This window comes from Diospyros lotus, chromosome 15 (assembly GCF_014633365.1).
Source record: "Diospyros lotus cultivar Yz01 chromosome 15, ASM1463336v1, whole genome shotgun sequence".
Taxonomy (NCBI): domain Eukaryota; kingdom Viridiplantae; phylum Streptophyta; class Magnoliopsida; order Ericales; family Ebenaceae; genus Diospyros; species Diospyros lotus.
Genome location: NC_068352.1, coordinates 1003431 through 1012089, shown reverse-complemented (window position 1 = coordinate 1012089; position 8659 = coordinate 1003431). Strand labels below are relative to the sequence as shown.

Here is an 8659-nt window from a genome sequence, read left to right as displayed (position 1 = left end):
TAAATGAGTCTTCATTTTAAAAAAATAGGCCACTAATACTGATTCAAGAACTCTCCAACTTTTTAAAACATTCTCAAAATTCCCACTTAAGTATTAGAATGTTTGCATAAGGATTGTTTTATATTCTCTAATTAATTTTTTTCCTATAAATCTTTTAACGACGGTATTCTTAATAAATAAATTTATTATTTATTATTGTGCCCAACAAAAACAATTATCAAATATATATAATCTTATAAGCCTATCCCAAAAAAAATACAATCTTATAATATTTTAACTTTTTAATAATAATAAAATTATTTAACAATAACATTGGCCATTATTTATTTCTTGAGGTGCCCTCCCGTGGGTGATTTGTAGTATAAATAGCGGCACCCACTAGACCGAGCAGCACATAGCATCCCAGCCACAGCAAGAAGGCGGCATGGCATTCTCCATTGAAGAGGTTGAGGCTGAGGCCACCTGTCGCTCTGCCAATTACCATCCTACCATTTGGGGGGATCGCTTCCTTGTTTATGCTTCTGCTGCTGCTGCTGCTGCTACGGTACAAATTAACAACCCTAAAGCTTAACAACAAACAGAGCATGATGAAGCAACTCTTGAATGTTAAAACTTAATGTTGATCATTCTGTAGGAGGGAGGGGATGTAAGCTCAGAGCAGCGGCGACGCGAGGAGCTGAAAGAGCAGATAAGAACGACGTTGGTGACAGCTGCTTCTGCCGACTTGATCGATGCCATCCAACGCCTGGGCGTAGCTTACCATTTTTGAGAGTGAGATCGAGGCCACATTGCAGCGCATGCACGAGACCTAGCATTATCGACAGATCGATGACGACGGCGACGACTGTGTTTACGGCACAGCTCTCACTTTCCGGCTACTCAGACAACAGGGGTTTCCTGTGTCTTCTGGTAATTAAGACATCCATTGCTTTGTTTAACAATGTGAGTTTACGTATGGATGATGATGCATCAATTCCATGGACCAAACAACCAGATGTGTTCAAGAAACTGAAGGGAAGAGACGGCGAGTTTACGGAATGCTTAACGAGAGATGTGGACGCACTGCTAAGCTTGTACGAGCCTGCGCATCTCAGGGTGCGGGAAGAAGACGTCTTGGATGAGCTGGTCGCCTTCACCACTGCCCAGTTGAACTCTGCCCTGCCGGACCTAGGCGATGCTCTCGCCGGCAAGGTGATACATGCTCTAAACCAGCCCATCCGGACAGGCTTGACAAGGGTAGAGGCAAGGAGCTATATCTCTTTGTTTGAGCCAAAGGGCCATGATGATAAACACCTCCTGGACTTTGCCAAGTTAGATTTCAACCTGTTGCAGACGCTACACCAAAGAGAGCTCAGTGAGATCACAAGGTTCTTTAGCTATGCAACAATATACCAAGCCTAAGTCAAAATAATAGGATTTTCTTATGTAGTTTTAGTTGGAAATGATTTGCATGTAAATGATATATATTTTTTAGGTGGTGGAAAGATTTAGATGTGCCAAAGAAGCTGCCGTTTGCAAGAGATAGAGTAGTGGAGTGCTACTTTTGGACAATGGGAGTGTATTTCGAACCCCAATATGAGCTCGGTAGAAGGATACTAACCAAAGTGATTGCTATGACCTCCATTATAGACGACACATATGATGCTTATGGCACATTTGAAGAACTTGCCCTCTTCACTGATGCAGTTGAAAAGTTTGATTTTATTATTTCCTTTCGAATACTTCATTAAACTTGTAATGCATATATGAATTGAAATACATCACTCTAATAAGGCCCAATTGCTTGATTTTTAGGTGGCATTTGGGTGCTACACGTCAACTTCCAGAGTACATGAAATTGTGTTACAAAGCATTGCTTGATGTTTACAATATGATTGAGGAGGAGATGGCCAAGCAAGGGAGGTCTTACGCCGTCGACTATGCAAAATTAGCGGTAACCTTCGTTGGTTCTTGTTTAGTTTATCTCATCAAAAGGCCCTTAATTTAATGTTGAGGTTAAATTTCTCAGATGAAGAACCTGGTGAGGGCCTTCTTTAAGGAGGCCAAATGGTTCCACCAAGGCTATACTCCATCCATGGAATAGTACATGCAAGTGGCGCTCGTAACCGGTGCTTATGAGATGCTTTCCACCAATTCATTTGTTGGGATGGGTGATTTGGCCACCCAAGAGGCCTTTGATTGGGTGTCAAGTTGGCCTTTAATTGTTAGGGCTTCCTCTATTATATGTCGGGTCATGGATGACATGGTTAGCCACAAGGTAGACGACTAATTAAACATCAAGTTTTTTAGTAAAATTTTTACCAACAATTTTTTTGCAATTTTAGTGATGATTTTCTATCGTCACAAAAACCTTTCCCATATTAATAGCTATAATACCACAATAGTATAAGTCTAATAAGCATCGCTTGAATCATGCATGGTTGAAGTAAGAATTATAGCCAGAAAAGAACTTAGCCTTAAATGGAAAAAACTTTGATACATTGTATTGTCATATTAATAGCCTATTGAGAAAGTTTTTCATATGCAAGCTATTTTCTCGAACCAAAACAAAGTAATTTATTGTGTTGATTGTAGTTTGAGCAGGAGAGAAGGCACATAGCCTCTGCTGTGGAATGTTATATGGAACAATATAAAACATCAGAGGAAGAGGCAATAGTTGAATTTGATATGACATGGAAAAACATTAATGCAGAGATGTTACAACCAACTGCAACGGCAATGCCTCTGCTTGTGCGAGTCGCCAACCTTGCCAGAGTGATAAATGTTGTGTACAAGAACGATGATAGCTACACTCATTCTATGACCAAGCTTAAAGATTTTGTCACTTCCACTCTTATTGAAGCCGTGCCAACCTAGAACTGCAAGTTATTACTATATATCTTTCTTATTATAGAAGCAAATAGGCTTTATGGTGTATTAAAGTCTGTATAATTAATTTCCATAATGTCCGTCTGTAACTTCTATATTCCAAAAGCAAAATGTCCATAACAATTATTTTTAATATCAAATATCTTTTGATATTAAAAATATATTTAAAATTCAAATGAAATGTTATTTCTTTGTTATTGGCTAATATTTTTTGAGTTAGCCTCTCAAGATTGTGTTTTTTGGTTGATATCGGGACACTTAGTTATGACAATCATGTATTGATGTGTTAATTCATTTACATTGATGCTACAGAAAATCTAAATAAATAAGTAATTTCCCCAATCAATAATTTTTTCACAATATCTAGTTTATGTCCCACCAATATCCTATTCTCCAATTAGTGTCGCATCTTATCCTATTATCTACTCTCTTGCGGGTGACTTGAGTTATTGTATACTATTACTACCATGCCTCCAAGACATCAAAATACTCACCAAAGAAATCTTCAAAAAATCGAGATGACTGAGTTATTATAATCAACACTTAAAGTTTATGAAGACCCAAGAATTAGAATGGAAATCCTTATGGCAGTAGCTCCAACAATGAAGTAGAAATATATAATCCTTTCCGCAACAACTTACATCTTGTAGGGAGAAAATTCCACATCAATCACTACAAAAAATCAGCGTTTTAGCGACGAAAAATTCATCGCTAAAACATCAAAATTCGTCGCTAAAAAGAACGTTTTAGCGACGGATATTTTTTAGTAACGGAATCAGCAACGGGGGTTGTACTCGTCGCTGATTAGCGACTGAATTAGCGACAGGGTTGACCCGTCGCTAAATTTGAATTATTTTATTTATTTATTTATTATTTTTTAGCTATAGGTGTGAGCCCGTTGCTAAATTTAAATTTTTTTATTTAATTTTTTTTATTTTTAGCAATAGGTGTGAGCCTGTCGCTAAATTTAATTCTTTTTATTTAATTTTGTTTATTTTTTTGCGATGGGGCTGACCCTGTCACTAAATTTTAATTTTTTTATTTAATTTTTTTATTTTTTAGCGACGGGATTGACCTCGTCCCTAATTTCGTCACTAAATTCAACACCAAAATTCAAAACGGGCCAAGCCCCGACCTCCCCTCATGTGCGCCACGTGGTTGCGCCTCTACTCGCCAACACCAAAATTCAACGCACGCCAAGCCCCGACCTCCCCTCATGTGTGCCACGTGGTTGCACCTCTACTCGCATATTACTCCCCCAGCTATTATTCTCAAGTTTTCTACCAAATTCGAACCCCCAATCTCTCATGATCAAATTTCGCGCGTGAGCCAACCGATCTAGAAGCCTTCCTGTTTATTGTTATACATAAAATATATTTATAATATTCTATTCTAAATATTTCATAATTATATTTATACACCAAAATTTCTTAAACTTATTTAATAATATTAATTTTAATATTAATGTTAGTAAAGGGAAATGAATATTAATTTTAATTTTATTTCATTATTAATTCAAATAAAACTTTATTAATTATTATATTAACAGTGAAAAATTATTTTTTTATTTTAATTTTAATTTGTAATATATTTAAAAATTATTAATTTAATTTTTACTAATATTAATGTTAGTAAAAATTATTATGATATGTTTAAATGTAAAATTTTTAATTTTTACTTAATTTTTTTATTTTTTTAGCGACGGGGCTATATTTTGATTTATTTATTTATTTATTTTATTTTTTAGGGACTGGAGAACCAGTCGCTAAATTTTAATTTTTTTTATTTTTAGCGACAGGGTTAAGCCCATCGCTAAATTTTAATTAATTTATTTATTTTTATTTTTTAGCGATGGGTTTTTCCGTCACTAAATTTTATTTTTTATTTTTTATTTTTTATTTTTTATTTTTAGCGACGGGGTTTTTCCCATCGCTAAAGTTTATTTTTTATTTTTTAGTGAGGGGTTGACCCCGTCGCTAAATTTTAATTAATTTATTTTTGTTTTAATTTTTTAGCGACAAGTTGACCCCGTCGTTAAATTTAAATTATTTTATTTAATTTTATTTAATTTTTTTTATTTTTTAGCGACAAGGTTGTGCCCGTCGTTAAATTTGAATTATTTTATTTAATTATTTTTATTTTTTTATTTTTTAGCGATGGGGTTGAGCCCGTCGCTAAATTTTAATTTTTTTATTTAATATTTTTTATTTTTAGCGACGAGATTTCTGTCACTAATTTGGTCGTTAAATTTAAAAAATATTTTAAAAAATTAGTAATAAAAATTCCGTCGCTAATTAGCAACAGAATAAAATTAGCAACGGAATAATTCTGTCACTAAATTCCGTCGCTAATTATCCTATTATCTACTCTCTTGCAGGTGACTTGAGTTATTGTATACTACCATGCCTCCAAGACGTCAAAATACTCATAAAAGAAATCTTCAAGAAATCGAGATGATTGAGTTATATAAACAAATTCAAGAATTTATTATAATAAAGACTTAAAAGTTATGAAGACCTAAGAATTAGAATGGAAATCCTTATGATAGTAGCTCCAACAATGAAGTAGAAATCTATAATCCTTTCCGCAACAACTTTACATCTTGTGAGGAGAAAATTCCACATCAATGTTGTGAATGTGTCAACCAAAGTTCTATTGGCTTAGGTATCAAAGTTGAAATTCCATAATTTGGATGGTGATTGCAACCAGAATACTTCATCGATTGACTCCACATTGTGGAATGAATTTTTTTATCTCAAATGTATTTCAGATGATAAGCTTGTTAAATTTGTCTTTGTTAAGTTAAAAAAGCATGTTTCAATCTAATGAAAAAATCTTAAGAGATAGAAGGAATGAGAAAGATGACACAAGATCAAATTACTCTTAGAGTGTGACATTCATGAACCGGAGGGACATACTATAGCTCGTTGTATTGGTGGACTACACAATGATATCATAGACATTATGCAACCCCTTTATTACTAGACATTAAAGGATGCCATTCCTTTAGCCTTGAAGGTAGAAAATTATATATTAAGGAAAGTATTACTACCTACTCAAGGTATAAAAAGAGTGTTGTCAAGCAAGGAAATCAAACCTCAGGACATTTATCCTTCAAAGTTGAGTCATTGAAGATAATTTCCAAAGGTGGTAAAAGAAGTAGGGTCGAATTTTTGTTATGGAATTAGTATCCAAAAGTGTTTCAAGCGTTAGAGATTTGGACACATGGTTGTTGATGTTAGAAAATATGATCGGATCATACGCAGCAGAAATAAAAATCTAATTTTCAAGATATCACGTTTTTCAAATCTTATGGTTTAAAATCAAAGACACAAAACGAAAAGTTATCTCGAAACAAAATCTAATTTCATAGTCGATAACCCATTTAATATCTCCCATGCATGAGATGCCGAGTCAATCCACCTGAAATTGTCAAGACTCCAAAAGACTTGAGAGAAAAAGGGACACAAAAATTTTCTCTAAAATTTTTATTTTGATTCTACTAATTGATCTATTAGATTTTGGGTTTAATGTCATATTTATAGACAAAACCCTAAGTGCTATTGGACTGGGCTTTAAGTGCTTGCAAAAAGCCCAATCCAACTTGATAATTAAATAAATAATCATATTAATTATTTAATTATCCTTATTTATTTAATAAATAATTACACTTATAATTTAGTAATTCTATAATTACTAAATTTGCTCATTTTTCTTTTAAAATGATTTCTTTTGGGTGGGACTTTCTGGATTTACAATTAAATTGACAATAAGAATTAATAAATTATTAATTCTCCTAATTAATCATAAATGGCATCTAGCAATATGTTATGATTACTCAATTAATGTGAAGCGAGTAATGTGAACCTTATATTACGATACCCTACAATATAGTCGCTCTATCATCCTATATCCCGATGAGATATGAGATCATGGTCAGCAGGTCAAATCTCTCGATCCCGTCATATGACCAAATCCAATAATCACACTTAACTAATATGACACAACCTTTACGGAATCCAATTTTCGTCGTCATATTACCTTGGCCAAAGATTTATTATTAAGTGACCACTAGATCCCATAGGATATCCTCCTCGTATATCTCGAGGTGATAGATTTCATGTCTGATGCACACATACCTCGTGTGTCACTGAACTAGGCACATAGGTACGTACGACTATCACTAATTAGGACAACCATATAATATCACTGATATCCTAATCCACCAATACACAGATATCCATGTCATCTCAGGTCTAAGGACTAATGCAAATCCGTAGTTAATATTTGAATCATTGACCCGTGAGATAAAATCCATGTGATTCAATATTAACAATCCCGTTCAGTGAACTCGTTCCTATAACAAGCACCCACTTGTCTTTCTTCTGTATTTCATACAGAGTGGTACGAGAACCATCAATCTTATCTTTCAGTATCTTATACCGAACAAGGAGGAAGACGATGTGTTGGCCTTTGTGAGTTGTTAATTATCCGGGTTATGAATTCTATGGGCAGGAACATATTTATAGTATAGCGTATTGTGGATTATCTATCTCGATTATTCTTAATAATTAAGAATGGTATCCACTCCTTATTATACTAAAGAATATTTGTATGTTCAATTCAAACAATATTGCAATTTAAATTAAACATAAAACTTGCCATTACATAGAGTTTAAAGAATTACAAGATCAAGCCCTGTTGTGTGTCACTAGAACTGGTCTTAAGGGCTTATATCTAACATTTAATGCCCTAATCGAAGTATTATTTCATTAATCAATGTAGAAATAAGTGATAAGACAATGAGAATGAAGTTAAGGAAGACTTATCTTTATCAACTAATGATTGTAAGGAAATTATTCGTGCTAATGATGCAAAATCTTTGGTTGTTTGTTGAAGCCTTAGTGTCATACCCTCCTAAAGATGAAAATTAGCTCCAACATAATATCTTCCGCACATGGTGTACCTCAATAGTAAAGATCTATGATGTTATCATTGATAATGGATGTGATAGCCAAAGAATTTAGATATTTTTTATATTAAAGAATTAAAGTCAAATTAATTGGAATTAAATCCAAAAGATAGGAGTTAGTGGTAATTCAAAAATTTATGGGCCTTAGGAGGAATTCGTGAAAGTTGAAAAGTACATTTGAGAAATTGAGAAGTGGTTAGAGTCAAAATTTTGTGTATCTTTAACCTAAAATTTTTATTTTTTCATAATTTATTTGAATGCACTATAGAATTTATGCTTATTTTTAGATTGAATAACTATTTTTTATAATTTTTTATATTAAAAACTATATTTACAAAAAAGCTCTTATGTTTTTTTATTTACCCATTTCCCTCGCGTTTCTGTATCCTTTTTTTTGAAAAATGTTGTTTCCTCATTTTCGTTTTTCATTTCTTTTTCCATACAACTTAGAAAATAAGTGTCTAAATAATATTTCCATTAGTTTAAATTTATTTGGAATTTATTTTTTATATTTTTGTTATTTAATTACTATTATTTAAAGAAATTATATTCCATCCCATTTTCTCTTAGGCTATTAGAATGCCAAGAAATCTTTTCTTTTCTTTTCTTTTCTTATCCAAAGGCTGCTTTAGCTGCATTCTTCTCTTCCGTCAACCACTCAACAATGGTCGCTTCTCTACTAAAAATCAGCTTACACACAGTCAACAATGGCGACCATTCACTACAACTACAACTAAACTTATGCCTTTCTTCTTCTTCTCTTCCATATCCTACAAAATTTTAGCCCCTTTATCTCACCATTCAATCATCTCTCCCTTT

General features: G+C 33.2%; 1 pseudogene; it reads left to right on the top strand.

Moving 5' to 3' along the window:
- Window positions 1–424: 424 nt before the first annotated feature.
- On the top strand, window positions 425–2856 carry LOC127792250 ((-)-germacrene D synthase-like; annotated as a pseudogene).
- Window positions 2857–8659: the final 5803 nt, after the last annotated feature.